The sequence below is a fragment of the Pipistrellus kuhlii genome, unplaced genomic scaffold (assembly GCF_014108245.1).
Source record: "Pipistrellus kuhlii isolate mPipKuh1 unplaced genomic scaffold, mPipKuh1.p scaffold_m20_p_5, whole genome shotgun sequence".
Classification (NCBI taxonomy): Eukaryota; Metazoa; Chordata; class Mammalia; order Chiroptera; family Vespertilionidae; genus Pipistrellus; species Pipistrellus kuhlii.
This window is the reverse complement of record NW_023425551.1, coordinates 70,574,466-70,590,099: the sequence shown is the minus strand read 5'-3', so window position 1 is coordinate 70,590,099 and position 15,634 is coordinate 70,574,466. Positions and strand designations below refer to the sequence as shown.

The 15,634-nt window shown below is 40.4% G+C and overlaps 1 protein-coding gene across 5 annotated transcripts in view; it reads right to left on the bottom strand.

The window, feature by feature from the left end:
- Positions 1-15,204: 15,204 nt before the first annotated feature.
- Positions 15,205-15,634, bottom strand: part of ADGRF1 (adhesion G protein-coupled receptor F1) — a 45,188-nt gene continuing 44,758 nt past the window's right edge. For all 5 annotated transcript variants that reach the window (XM_045573029.1, XM_045573030.1, XM_045573031.1 and 2 more), the window contains exon 16: positions 15,205-15,634. This exon is cut by the window's right edge and continues 87 nt beyond it. The gene's annotated coding sequence lies outside the window, so the exon portion shown is untranslated.

Below are 15,634 nucleotides of genomic sequence, written 5' to 3'. Positions count from 1 at the left end.
ATGTACCTTGGTTACGGGCACATCCCCGGTGGGGGGTGTGCAAGAGGCAGCTGGTCGATGTTTCTCTCTCATCGACGTTTCTAGCTCTCTATCCCTCTCTCCTCCTCTCTGTAAAAAATCAATAAAATATATTTAAAAAAAAAAAAAGAAAAGAAAAGAAAAGCCAAAGTTAACAGTAATGAAACCATGAAAAAAAAATCAATGAAAAAGAGAGGCATGCATATCATAATGGTGAGCAATGTTCAAAGGTGAAATAAACTAGAATTATAGTAGAGTGAGGTCATGGGAAATACATGGACAAAGTATGAGAGGGAGACTTTAAAGATTTTCAATCTTAGGCTAGATAATGACTTATTTGGAATACTACATATATTTCTTCAAAAATCAAAACTTTCTCCTAAACTAAAATGTAAACATAGCATCAAGAAAAGGTCAATTATTCAAGAACCCTCCACTGCACCTGTGACTGTGTAAGAGGTAAGATATGTGTAAGACACAGGCCTTGACTTCAGAAAGTTTTTTCCACCTGGAAAGAATGTAAACCCGGACTCTGGACTGAGTTGTGCAAACAGAAATAAAGAAGGAACCTATCAGGGGAACCATACCTCTGCATGTGATATATTGAGTAAGTTTCTCAATCTCTCTATGCCTCAGTTTCCTCATCTATAAAATGGGGATTAACATTGTATCCCTCTCTATGGAGCTACTGTGAGGGTTAAATGAGTTAATATATGTAAAGTACTTAAATCAGTTTTTAGCACATAGTAAGTGCTCTATATATTTTAGTATCGTTATTATTCTTATTATTTACTTTTTAAATAGACTTAGAGACAGTACTTAGTTTTTGTGAAACATATATAAGAATAGGTTGCCTGCAGGGTGGAATAGCATATTTTTGAACAAAAATTGAAAAATCATGCTCCATGTATTAATATTATTACAATTATAACGGTTGTAATATATTGTGTACCAAGCAATGTGATAAGTACTTCACATACTAATACATGTTCTTATTTTGAGTTAATAATGATTTTTTAAGATGGAAGTGAATATGTGCATTTTTTATTGAGACTTAGAGAAAATAAATACTTGCTCAAAGTCAGTCACACAGTTAGTGACAAAACTGGTATTTGAACAATGCTGTTGCTCTTATGAAAACTGGGAACCATGAGGCTATGTCACCTTCCTGTACAGTTGTGTTCCGCACACAACCCTCATGTATTGTAGCTATCACTTCTCAAATCCTTTTAAATACTGATACATTCAAGTGACAGTGAAATGATCATGAAAATGACAGAGGAGACAGGATCTTCCTTTGAGACTGAGATCTTGGCTAAGGGTCACACATGCTTGAGAAGATGATGTGTTTCTCCCTGGCTACATAGGAGCACAGAGTAAAAGCACTTTAAACTTGACCAAGGTAACAAATGTGCTTCCGGCTGTCTCTTCCTGGTTCTCAAGATTGCAACGTCCAGGAAGAGTGCAATCTTCTAATGACATTTTTATTCTCTGTCTCGTCAGGTGGGGAAGTATTTACTGAGTCTGTTCTGAGAAACTCAGTTGAATGAGCTTTTCCCCCATATTATTAACAGTGGGGGAAGCGGGGGGAGGGAGTCTTTCTCTCCAAATAATCCAATGGGATAAAATACATTTTGTCCTGGTAAGTTTTGCTCAAAACATTTCTGTTGTTGAAACTAGTGTTTCTCACACTTGTTAGTTTTGGTTTTGCTTTAGTTCAAATCCCAAATTTAAAGGGTAAAAAATATAGCTAAGTGCCATACAATAAAATATTATAATTAAAATTTTTGTGGAATTGTAAAAATATAGGATACTAACTTACTTCTTTAAAAAATAAAATGAGAAATGTTAATAATCTCTTTAAATAAATTCAAATTTGGTTTTAAATATAGCTGTGTGTGGTTTTGGGGTGTGTGTTGTTGTTGTTGTTTTTTTCAGTATAGTAAAGGCAAGAATGAATCCTGAAAGAAGAAATATAGAGAAAAGGAAAAGAAAACTAAAAAATGTAAGAATAAAGAAATGGAAGACAGACCTAGATAAGCAGGGAGTGAAAATCATTCAGATATTAAGACATGGCAGGAAGGAGTCTGGAAAAACAACAACACAAAAAACAAAAAACAAACAAACAAAACCTTTAGTAGGTTTTGAAGTATCGATATTAATCTAAATAAAGAAAACTTCTTTGTTAAGGTCCTATTTCTTTATGTGATTATAGCAACTTTGAAATAGTTATTAACAATTTAGCACTGTTGACAGCTTTCAGCTGCTCTAATCAGTAAAACCTTTGGAGGATCACCTCTCAGTAGGAGCCAGGGCCTGGTGCATAACTTCTGAGCCCAGTGCAAACAGAAAAAGTCAGCTCCTTGTTCAAAGAACTTCAAGACAGTGACAGTAGAGCATTACACTGAGCATGCGTTTTTCTGGATGCAGGACCCTGTGCACCTCACAGTGCCCACACCTGTGAAGCTGGCCCAGGTAGGAGCACCCAGAGAGCACCCAAATTGTCTCTTGGGCTACACCTACCTTGAGTGAGGATGAACCAAATTGTTGGAAAGTCACACATCTTTTTCCCATCCCACACTATGCTTTTGGAAGGTCATACTAGGTCTATAATTTGGGTACTAGCTTCCATCCAGCCATCTATTTGTTATTTAATATAGCATTTTATCAAGAATGCACTATGCTCAAGAGTCTTTCCTGGGAGCTGGGGAGCCAGCTGGCAGCTTATATTCAAAGTGTTAATACTCCTCCTAGCAAAGTTTTAGAACCAATTTCTTATATCACTTTCAGAAGAGAGCCTATCTTTGTTTCAGATAGTGTGTAAGAACAATAAAATCTTTTAATTTTTAGGAATTACCCTTGTATTAAGAAGCCTCTGAGCCTACCTTCTGCCCATATGACATATGATCGGCTTGCTACCTATTTCCTCTGGATGTTCTGAAATGTCTAACTTTTAAATTCAGCCTTTTATAGGAGTATAAGCTCTTTTGTAATTTTTGTGGACTGAGGTTCAATGACATCTAGCTTTATAGAAGGCAATATCCCCTGCCTTGCAGGCCTTTAAGTATCTTGGATGATTTCACTTTTAGTAATAAAATGTATGTAAATGATCCATTTCCTCAAATACTCTCTTGTCCAAGATTTCACTGTTTAGCACAGATCATTCTCACTGACCTCCAGAAAAATATATGCCTCCCTGCCTCAATGCAATTGACTCTTCTCTGTGGCCCCCAGTAAGGCTCTTCCCTCCCTTCCCTTATCTCAGTGGTCAGCAAGCTCATTAGTCAACAGAGCAGTTTGCCGACCACTGCCTTATCTCATTCAATGCACACAAAGGCTGCACATCCTTCAAGCCTGATGTCCAGGTCTTTTAACCCATTAACCCTACTTTTATTAATTTAATAAAAGGAAATGATCAAAGTTATATATACATGTGTATACTACATATTACTATATTATTTACATTATAAAAATTGAATTACTTTGCCTTATTTAATATTAAGAGCCATGCTTTAGCACATTTAATCTTTCTAATGCATATTATAAATAATGAACATTGAATGTAACATTTTCTTTATTTTAGAAAATGTTATTTTTATCTTTATTTTTTTATTTTTTAACTAGAGATTCGGAACATAAAATTCGTGCGGGGGCGTGGGGGGGTCGTCTCCTCAGCCCAGTCTGCACCTTCCCCAATCTGGTACCTCTCGAGGAATGTCTGACTATAGGTTTAGGCCCAATCCTGTGGCAGTCAGACGTCCCTCTCATAATCCGGGACCACTGGCTCCTAACTGCTCACCTGCCTGCCTGCCTAATCACCCCTAACTGCCCCTCTCCTGGCCTGGTCACCCCCAACTGTCCCCCCCTTGCTGGCGAAGTCAACCCCAGCTACTCCCCCCACCCCCCGCCCCAACACAACAGCCTGGTCATCCCTCACTGCCCCCGCCCCCTGCTAGTCTAGTCAATCCCAACTGCCACCCACAATCCCAACTCCCCACACAGCCTGCTTCTCAGTCATTTGGTCACCCCTCACTGCCCCTGAATGCCAGTCTGGTCACCCTCAACTGCTCCCGCTGTGGGCCTGGTCACCCCATACAGCTTACTGTTTGGTCATTTGGTCACCCCTCACTAACTCCCCTGTTAGCCTGGTTACCCTCAATTGTCCCTCCTATGGGCCTAGTTGCCCCAGGCATCCTGCTGTTAGGTCATTTGGTTGCCCCTCACTAACCCCCCTGCCAGCTTGGTCACCCCACCCAGCCTGTTCAGTCGTCCATTTAGTTGTTTCAGTTGTGACGGTCGCTTAGGCTTTTATATATTTAGATTGATCTTTATTGTTGCAAGTATCACAGATACTTTTCCCCCATTGATCCCATCCATCCTGCACCTGCCTCCACACCCACCCCCTATGCCTTTAACACACTATTGTCTGTGACCATTCCTTATGGGTATGTGCATATAAATTCTTTGGTTAATCTCTCCCTACCCACCCACTCACCCCTCTGCCTTCCCTCTTCTGTTCCATACTTCTATGTCTCTAGATCTATTTTGTTCATGACTTTATTTTGTTCATTAGATTCCACATTTGAGTAAGATTATGTGATACTTATCTTTCTCTGACTGACTTACCATATTTTGCTTAGCATAATATTCTCCAGGTCCCTCCATGCTGTATTTTTATTATAGGTATTCCCATTTCTCCCCTTTGCTCCCCTCTACCCAGCCCCTACCCCGCTTTCCTCTGGCCATCACCACACTGTTGTCTGTGTCTATGAGTTATGCATATATGTTCTTTGGCTGATCCCTTCACCTTCTTTTTTAAAAATCATTTACAACTTAGAATAAAGGGAACTTAATTAACGCTCCTGTGAAGTTAAGGAGCAGAGTTCATGAAACCAACCTGACTTCTACCACCAGCTGCAGAGTTTGGGGATTCTCAAGGTCCCCCTTGGTTTGATAATTCACTAAAAGGACTTGAGAACTCACGAAAACTATTATATTTTCAGTTATAGTTTATTAAGTGAAAGAACACAGGTAAAATCAGCCAAGGGAAGATGTGCATAGGGCAGAGCCACAGAAAATTTCAAATGTGGAGCTTCCCTTTGTCCTCACCCAATAGAATCATGGATAGCATGAGGTCCTCTGGCAATGATATGTGACAATACGCACAGAGTACTGTCAACCTGAGAAGGCCACCAGGTTCTTGGGTGTTCAGAGTGTGATTGGGGTTCCATCATGTAGACACGGTTGACTGTCACATCCTACCTAGTTATCGCCACTCTGGAAGTAGAGTAGGTGCTGCATGGCCTAGCCCTGTCATAAATCTCATTGTTCAACTGTCCAGTGCGGCATGCGATTCTAAAGTAAATGACATCCCAAAAGCTAAGAGAAAAACCTCCCAGGAGCCAAAGTCAGAAGCCAACCCTTTCTTTGAATATGGTTAATTTTTTTACTACAGAGCTCCCCGATTGAAACTACAACACCATGATGGAAGAGCATGCCGCTCATTACAATTGTTTTGAAACTTACTTATTCTCTGGTGAATTGTGCAGAACATAGTCTTATGCATATCTTTTACATTGTGTGTGTGTACCTGTGTGTGAGAGACGTCTTTTAGCTAAGCAATAATACAATTTCATTATTCTGCTTTAATGATTTTTTTTCAGTTGTCCACATGTAATTTCCATGAAATGCAGTTTTTATTCCCCATTCAAGTTCTGCATTTTCTGACAGAATATCAGGGGCTTCTCCTACCTTTTATTACCTTTATTCCCAAGCAGGTCTGTGGTGATAATGTTTAACATCAAAGAGGAAAATTCACCTTGGAAAGTCAGTTGTTGAGAGAATAGTTTTTCTCCCTAAGAACTCTCTCATTTCTCTGCCTATTGAATTTATTCTTTCATTCTTTCATTCATTGAACAAACTTGATAGAATCTGTGCTAGAAATGCTAGCATTGGGACCATATAAATGAATGAGCCATATGGTCTTATACTCAAAGTGCTGGGAATCTAGTGACAAAACAAAACATATAAAGGGTAAGCTACCATATATGATAAAGGTGTCCTCTAACCCCATGAAAACCCAAGTGTTTCAGCATGTTCCCATATAGAAACTCAGAAAACCAATGGAGAGTTCTACTCTAGCTGGAGCATACAGGTGAGGCACTTAACACAGACCCTCTCTCCTTCTAGGTCACAGACAGATCCTGGGGTGTGGTATTAGGTTGGGGACTCGGGTATCTGCCACCAGATGGACTCAGAATCCAATTATCTTTTCTTTCTTCTATTTACTTTGAAATTTGACCTCTTGCTCCCCTTTCAACTCTCATACATAAAGGCACATTACTTTGCTATTCAAGACATTAGAATAGCAGGCCAACACCTACAGGAAACGCCTCAAATGATTCCAACATTTCCACACTTAATCTTTAGTGATTTCACAGTAATTTACCTGGAACTATTTCTGGCTTTGTCACTTATTGTAGAGCAAAATAAACAAAATGAATGAGGACAAAATAAAGCATGAGCTATTTTCCAACAAAATAAAGAATTGATAGAGTGAAAGAATAAATTATAAATATTTTTAAATACAAGGCGCTCCTCCCCAAAATGTATACACACTTTAATAGCTGATAACTCAATTTTGAAAATGAAATGTATTTTAATAAACACTGTATTAATAATTATTCGAAGTGTGTGCATATATTTTTGGGACACCTTCTTTATACAGGTGTACATACATACACACAAAGCGGAAGACTGTGCATCAGGAAAAAAGACTATAGAAACACAGGAACAAAGTCAGCACATCTCACTTAAGAAAAAAATGTCACTTCCCATCCCCTCGCACCCTGAATCTGCCTCAAATCCCCCAATGTTATTTGGTCCTAGGACCCATAAAAATTGATTTCCCCCCATTTTAATGACACTTGCAACCACTATGTATAACATGTACGTCAGCTGTTTTCAGTGCAACTTTTGGTATTTTCTCAAGCACTCCATTAGTCAGCATTGTTATTACCAAGTCAAAAAACATGCTCACTTTCTGCTCCTTTCAAACCCAGGGCGTAGAGAATCTGTCCACCTGCCAGCCGGGCAGTATACACGCAAGCACACGCACACAGGCCCACAGACCAAACAACCACCAAGAAGGAAATGCATGTAGTTGTGGCTTGTACTGAAGGGCTTGGCAAACAATGGAAAGAACTGAGATGGGGAAATACCAAGAAGCTAATTATGTGTTTATTTGTCTGTTTAAAAGAAAAACAGGGCCGACACTGGTTTGGCTCATTGGATAGAGTGTCAGGTTTGATTCTGGTCAAGGGCATATACCTTGGTTGTGGGCACATCCTCAGTGGGGGGTGTGCAGGAGGCAGCTGGTCGATGGTTTCCGTCTCTCTATCCTTCTCCCTTTCTCTCTGTAAAAATCAATAAAATATATTTTAAAAATAATTTTTAAAAAAGAAAAGAAAAAAAAGAAAAATGATCCAGAAGTGGTTCTGGATCATGGTGTGTTGAGGTCCATATTAAATGAATGGGCCTTCCAGTCCTCATCTCCTCCAACCACATTTTCTCTATCACATCCACAGCTACTTTTTTCTTACACCAGATTAACAAATGAATAATAGAGAAGGCAAAATTGTTTGGAGCAGAGCCATGCCCATGTTTCAAATTGCACGAAGAGGAAATGTCTGTTAGCAACCTGATGCATTAGAACTAGTTCACAAATTAATTGGTAATTGTTGAGAAAATGCAGGTTAATCTTCTGGTGGTTTCTCCTCTACATTTCAACATCGGATGGTCAACTGAATCTTTTCTAGCTTTTACTCAATCATCTGGCTCCTCTGTGGACAATGTCAGCATAATATAAAAGTTCTCTGAAATATGGCAAAGACTACCTTTCCGCTTACAAACCAAATGTGATATATACCACACACACTCCTGGATGCACTTACACACATTCATACACACAAGCAATTTATAGTTACTGAAGCCAAGAATTACAGCATGGTGTTATTTTTAATTTCAAAACCATTGAATTATGTATTGGCCTTTCTTGGTTCATTTAGGAGAACATGCACACCTCAAAGGCATATATTGTGTTTTCAACTTCCTTCCTATCCACCACAGCACCACATTGTTTTGGACATAATAGGAACTCAGAATGTGTTATATATAGTTTAAATATAAGGCACCCACAATATATATATATATATATATATATATATATATATAGTCAGAACATCTCAATGATTAAAAGCATTTAAAGTAATATATGAAAAGGTGCATTTCAAATGTACACAATTCATATTCAAATTGAATGCCAATAAGCTAGCTCTATCATCAAAGACTAAAGTACAGTCCTCACTAGCAAGAAATGCATAATCTAGCAGGTGAAACAAGATTAATGGAAATGAAAAACAGCAAATGATAGGGAAAAATGGGCAGTAAATACCCTCCTGTAACATCTTAGTAGCTACTTAAGCACCACAAGGTTCAGAGGAGAGAGGGGGGTTGATGGAAGAGGGAGCAGGCAAGAATGTCTTTAATGCAGGACATAAGATGCCCATGGAACCTTGAATAACCAGGGAGATTTGCAAAGGTGGAAAAGAGTGTGGTGGGCTTTCAAGGTGAATGAAACAATATAGTGAGTGGTTTCTTTTTTCTTCTTTTCTTTTTCTTTTGAACTGGAGCATAAAAGTCATTGAATACCAAGTTATTTATTGACAGGACCTAAGTCCTCCAAAGAAATAAAAATTCCACCTTGCAAGATAGCAGAAGTTAGGAGAGAGGAAGAAGAAACCAACCAGGCAAGCTGAAAATTGTAGACTTGTGATGGGTTTATTACCACACACATGATGGGTGAGAGACATGTGGGTTCCATATGGGCAGGAACCTCATCTGTCTTGTTCCTCCTGTTCGCCACTGTGTCCCCAATACCTAGAATGTGCCCGGACTTTTGTTGAGCTGATGAATGAAGCTTGGAAAGGCTCCAAGTGAGACCCAGGCTCACACACTTCCCAGCAGAACCATTTCAGAGACGTGCAGAGCTGAGTTTAATGGTGTTTGCTATAAATACAAGCCCGTTTCCCCATCGGAGTAAAGGTGAAAGAACTCCAGGAATGCTCTCTTCCCCTCAGAAGTGTGCGAGGGTCAGGTTCTTTCTAAGCCCAGCTGTTGCCTGCCTAGAAGCCTGAAGTGTGCTTGCTCATTCCAAAGTTTGCCGTACTACCAAGGTTAAAGGTCACCGTGTTCAGCCCTTTACAAACAAGCCAGATATTTATTTTTCTTGTCTCATCTGTGCAGGCTGAAGAGTGACTAGGTGTGGTAGAGTTTCTTGTGCGTAATTGCTTCAAATCCAGTCAAATCCCCTGATTTAGTTTCAACTACATACAAAGAAAGAACATGCTCCAACTAAGAAAAAGGGAATGAGTTAAGATGTCATTTCATATGATGAAAATAGAAAGCAAAATACATTTTATTCTTTATCCTATAAATTGGGGGTAACTATGACATGTCACTTTTGTCTGAAAATGGCCCTTTCCTCCCCTGCTTTCCACCTCTTCCACCTTGACCTTGATTTCAGACAAATAGAATAAATTAAAGAGATCCAACTCAGTAGGCATCTCTTTTTTCCTTGTGTGGTCTCATAAGCCCTTCAGGAAAATAATAAGAAGGTCAATGTCTCTCAGACAGTAACCTTTTCTGCCTGTACTTTTTTTGCCTTCTAGGAATATAAAACCCTTTGTAATTTCTCCACAAGAATGCTTTCAGTAGCAGTAGAAATATAACATATTTCTTTTTCTCTTTCTTTTTACTTTCCCCCCCCCCTCATGCCTTCATGCTTTCTAACATCCAATAAAGTTGTTTGTTTATTTATTTACTTATTTGTTTGTTCTCTTGCTTGTTTATTGGACAGGTCTTCCTGCCCCCTGCTCCCCTGAAGATGGGCTAAGAATGAACACGGAGGCTTTCTGAGGGACTTCTCATGTGACGTGACTTTTGACTTCTGCACTGTGGGAGAGAGAAGTTATCTTCCCATTCAAGAAATTCAGCCTGGAAGCTGGGCTTCCTGAGAGTGTACTCACTGACCCTCCTAGGAAGTCTCCCGGGAGGCTGTTAGACATTCCTGACATTCTCATTGTCCATAGATTGTGGAAGTTATGGCTGGGGAAGCGAAGATTACAGCCTCTGACTCCTGAAATAGCTACACCACCTGCAAAGGACATAGGTAGACCCAGCAGTAGATCTCTTCCCAGAAATCAAGAGGTCACCAATTCGATTCCCGGTCAGGGCACATGCCTGGGTTACAGGCATGATCCCCAGTGGGGAACATACAGGAGGCAGCCAATCAATGAATTACATTGATGTTTTTATCTCTCCCTCTCTGTCTCCCTCTCTTTCCCTCTCTCTCTCTCTCTATAAAAAATCAATTAAAAAATTAAAAAATTAAAAAAGACCTGTCAATCATGAATTCTATAACCTGTATTTTAGAGGCTAAATGATGACATTTCCTGGTAGGACTAAATTAACAGGGGGATAGGAAGAAATTAAAGTAAAATAATGTTATAGATATCAAGGAGCATCTTGGTAACTTCCACTCCCTCACCATCACTTCTGAGGTCTTGAGTAGTTTTTGGAGCAGAAATAATACAGGCTTTGGAGTGAGAGATACCGGGGTTTACTCACTTTTGTCACTTTTTAGGTGAACTTGGCCTCTCTTTCCATCTCAGTAGACCTGAGAGGGAAATTATAAAGAAGATAGAGTGACATTCTCTGTGTAAAGAATCTAGTTTTGAGACAGTAGCTGGGACACAGAGATCTGTAACAGGCACTGATCTTCAGTAAGGTGTGCTTTGAGTGGACTCTGAACAAGGTGGATCTGCTTGAGCATTCAGTCAGCATGGTACCAGGAAAGGGTACCTGTACCTATGTCAGCACTCAACCAGGAGCCCAGGCTGTGTCTTAGAGTGACAGATGTGGATGGACTCTAACTCCCAGATTCTTCAAGACAATTCCTCCTCCTGGGAAAATTTTATGGTAACTGAGCCTGTGTAGGAACCATATGTTATACTTTTGTTTATCAGGAAGAGGCATTTTTAAAGGCAAAGCTGGAATTCAATGGTGAAGTTTCACCTCTAGGCAATAGAAGCTGCTGATCCCTACCAAGGGGCAGATAATGCCAGATCCTTAACTGAGTTGCTCATTGCCCGTATTGTGTCTGCTGTGTGTCTTTGCACATGAAGTGGGTGATTGGCTGCACTGTGGGGGGGAACCCCAGAGTTAACACAGACATATGGGGCATTATAGCACTTCTGAGCTGGCAGGGACATGGGGAAGAGCGTGGTGTGTGCATACTTAACACTTCCCTTCAGGGCCAGCATCACAGTCTTCTGCATATCAGCTATGATCACACTATCAGTAGCTTTGGGAGGGCTGTGAAGTTTTTGACAAAATAAAATCCATCCAGACCCACTTCTTGTGTGTGTATAAATAGCAGTGACCATATGGAATAAGGCAGATTTTATTTTGAAAATTAGGTATAAATTCTCTAAAGTTCAGAGATCTGTTCCCTTTGTATTTCATACACGGTTCAGTCTCAGAGAAAATTTACAAATTTCTTTTGTGAATTTTTGAAATAAACAGCAAATATAAGTTTACAAGGCAGAACACGTACTTGTATAAAGTGGATCTCATTTATGTGGCAGGATAAACTCTTAAAAGAGTTTTTCTTTTGTTTTTTATTTTTCTTTTGTATTTCTAATGTTTAATGATGATTATTTGATAGTAGGGGATAATTAGGGAGACAAAATATAATAAGAAAAATAATTTTTTTTATTAATATTTTTTATTTCAGAGAGGAAGAGAGAGGGAGATATAAACATTAATAATGAGAGAGAATCAGTGGCCAGCTGTGTCCTGTACACCCCCTACTGGGATTGAGCCCACAAGCCGGGCATGTGCCCTTGGCAAGAATCAAACCCAGGACCCTTTAGTCCAAAGTCTGATGCTCTATCCACTGAGCCAAACCAGCTAGGATAGGAAAATCATTTTTATTTTCTTTCTTTCTTTATTTTATTATATTTATAATAAAATAAATGTGAAAAGTAATAATAGCTAAGATTTATTGAACACAAACTATGTTCTATGAATTTTGCTCCATACACTATTGCATTTAATTTTCATAACAACCCCAAGGGTAAGTTCCACCACTGTCTCAATTTTACCATTGAGGAAACCGAGGCCTTGGAGGGCCAGAGGATGTTAGGCTAAGTGTAAGGCTATAACGCAAATGTGGAGCCCAGATCCTATACGCCTGGCCACTCTACCACACCTCCTCAATGAATAAAAAAAATAAAACTTAAGATTCCTTTTGCAGAAACAAAGTGTCAGTCTCACCACCTCATAGTCACACCTCCTATACATCTTGTGCTTATGCTTGCATATAAACTCTGGTTCATTTAAACCCTCAATCAAATGAATATTGCTGTACTCCACAGCCCCTCCCAACAGCTGCAGGGCCAGGATGAGGCCACGTGTACACACCGATGGCAGGGCGGGGCGGAAGGAAGAGAGGCCGGAAAAGGACATCTCAGGCTGGTGGCTGGTCTTCCTTCAAGTAAAAAACAAAGGGCAGAGGAAGAGAGGGGCCAGAAAGGGGTTGACGTTCAGGAACCTTGGAGCACTGCTCAGTTGGAAATGCCCTCTTTAGAAGCTACAGCCATGCGCTTGGATATACTTTAAGTTCTATGGTATGTTAACAAGGAAAAATAATTAGAAATGTCTTATGGTTAGTCGGACTTCAGCATTCTTCCTCGTACAAACTTCTTTTCCTGGGCTAATTTTCTTTCCTCTTGTCAGGGGTCATTGAATTTTCCTATAGGATAATGAACAAGAAAGAGCAATATACAAAGGGGTTCCTGCCTCTTTCACAGCCCCCTCCAGTCTTTCCCTCGCCTTTTAATGGGTATTTTCTAAGCCATTTGGATAGAATGCCCCAATGTGTTTTGCTTAAGTAAATCCCTGACATGCTGACCTTCATACTCCTAAACATTTGGGTGTATTTTCCCACAGTAAAAAAGAGGAAGAGAAAAGGCATCCAGCATCACTAGTATTCAGGCTGCTTTTCTTCCTTCCCCACCGAAGTCTCCCAGTGAAACCTGCAAGGGAAATGTCAGCTGTCCCATTTTACCAAGTGAGGGAGATCAGGTAGCTCAATGGTTAGCAAGCTCGTTAGTCAACAGAGCCAAATATCAATAGTACCATGATTGAAAGTACTTTTGAGAGCCAAATTTTTTCAACTTAAACTATATAGGTAGGTACATTGTTATTAACTTAATTAGGGCACTCCTAAGCTGGCCTTTGCTAAAAACTCAAGGGGCCAAAGAGCCACATGTGGCTCGAGAGCCACAGTTTGCTGACCACTGAGGTAGCCCATCCAAGTGTCAGTAGCAGAACTGAAATTTGAACCTTTGTCTATGGTCCCTGAAAACTGGATCTTTTCTCTAAGCTCACTGCTTTGAAACAAGTACCAATGTTCTATCCTTCATTATTAACATTCTGAATATTATTATTGGCCACCATTTGTTAGATGCTTCCCAAATACCACGCAGTGTGCTAGTAATGTTCAGGCTTCTCTCATGATCTCCCAACAGTGACTTCGCTGACAGATGGAGTGGCTAAGGTTTGGTCATGTAACCAAGTTGATGCACGTAGTTCTTCCTAACAGTTATAGTACAGCACCCAGAGCACTGCCATCAGCTCTAAACACAGCTCGCTCTCACCATTCCATAGACTTGCTTCACTCCTGAGGCTCACAGAAGTGTTGGCAACAGAAAATGAACCTGCAGGAGGTCCTCACTCCCACCACTCCTCGCCCTCCTGCTTAAGGGGAGGATGGGAGCCTGTCGCAAAGTTCCCTCTCTGAGTTCTCAAAGTCAGTGGTTCCCAAATTTGAGCAGGCATCAGAGCAGCGATTTTCAAACTTAGTTATCTCATGGTACACATAACCTAATTACTAAAATTCCGCCGGACACCAAAAAATATATTATGCGCCCAGTGGCATGGCTCAGTGGTTGAGCATTGACCTATGAACCAGGAGGCTCCAGTTTGATTCCCGGTCAAGACTAATGCTCAGATTGTGGGCTCCATCCCCAGTGAGGTGTGTGCAGGAGGCAGCCAGTCGATGATTCTCTCTCATTATTGATGTTTCTCTCTCTCCCTCCCTCTTCCTCTCCCTTCCTCTCTGAAATCAATAAAAATATATTTATATATAATTACTAGAAGCCTAATGCACAAAGATTACACCGCCTTTCCACTCCGGCCCTGCCTTCTAACACTGCCCAGAGGCCCTGAGAGCCTTGGGGAGGGGGCGGTGAGGAGGGCAGAACTCTCTCCCCTCTCCCCACTTCACTCTTCACCTGTGTATGCAAACTAATTGCCATCTTTGTTGGGTTAGTTTGAATATCACTCCTGATTGGCTGGTGGTATAGCAGAGGTACAGTCAATTTACATGTTTATTAATATGTAAGATGCTTTTTTTTTTTTTTTTTTTTTTTTTTTTTCCAATATCACCAAAGAAAAGGTATAATTTGGTTCAATTCACACCAGATGGCTATTGTTGTGTTGGCTGTTGTCATTTTTTTTTTTTTTAATTTGACAATCCAAGGAAAAAGAGGTCCATCCCCTTGACTAAATAGTCAGGTATCACATGTTTCAAAAATTCTTGTGGTACACCAAGTTGAAAATTGCTGTGTTAGGGTCATCTGGAGGGTTTGTTCGATTCCCAGTCAGGGCACACACCTAGGTTGAGGGTGCCATCCCCAGTCATGGCATATGGGTTTTGTTTCTTTCTCACATCGATGTTTTTCTCTCTAAATCCCTTCCTCTATCTAAAATCAATAAAAACATACTCTCAGGTGAGATTAAAAAAACAAACAACAACAACAACAAAAAACAAAAAAAAACAGGTGATCCTGAACCTCATTCCTGCGTTTCTGATTTAGGAGGTCTGGGATGGGTCCAAGAATTGGCATTTCTAACAAGTTCCAGGTCAGCCTGATTCTGCTGAGGGTGGGGGTTAGGGAGGTACATTAGAGAGTCCTTACTTTAATTTAAGAGAAAGCGGGATATGAGCATTTCATGTGTTGTAAACTTTACTGTATAAAATATTGTCAACAAAGTCTAGGAGTGATTCCACAAATGCAACTTATTTATTTGTTGTTTAATTCACAGAAAGGAGGGGGCTGTGTAATATTTTCCACAATCAGGTGAAATAGAGGACAGGTGGGGCTGGCTTCCCCGCCCAGCTGACTTCAGGGAAACAAAATCACATATCGCCAGCGCCAGGCGAAGTTTGCAGGCCACAGAGCGTTGTCCTTGGCAGTGCCCAGCTCGTGCTGTCCTGGAATCCACAGCTGCCTTGCCCGTGCCCTGTTGGGGGACATGGCTGAGATCTAACAACCAGGAAATCTTATCCACAGAAGCAGTGTGTCCCTTGACAACACATCACACTGGGGCGCTCCTCGGCTCTGGTTTCAAGCATCAGGTCAGAATTCCAAAGGGGTGTTGCCTCCCATCTGGTTGGCATAAATGTCACAGTTGGCAATGCTTTATCTGT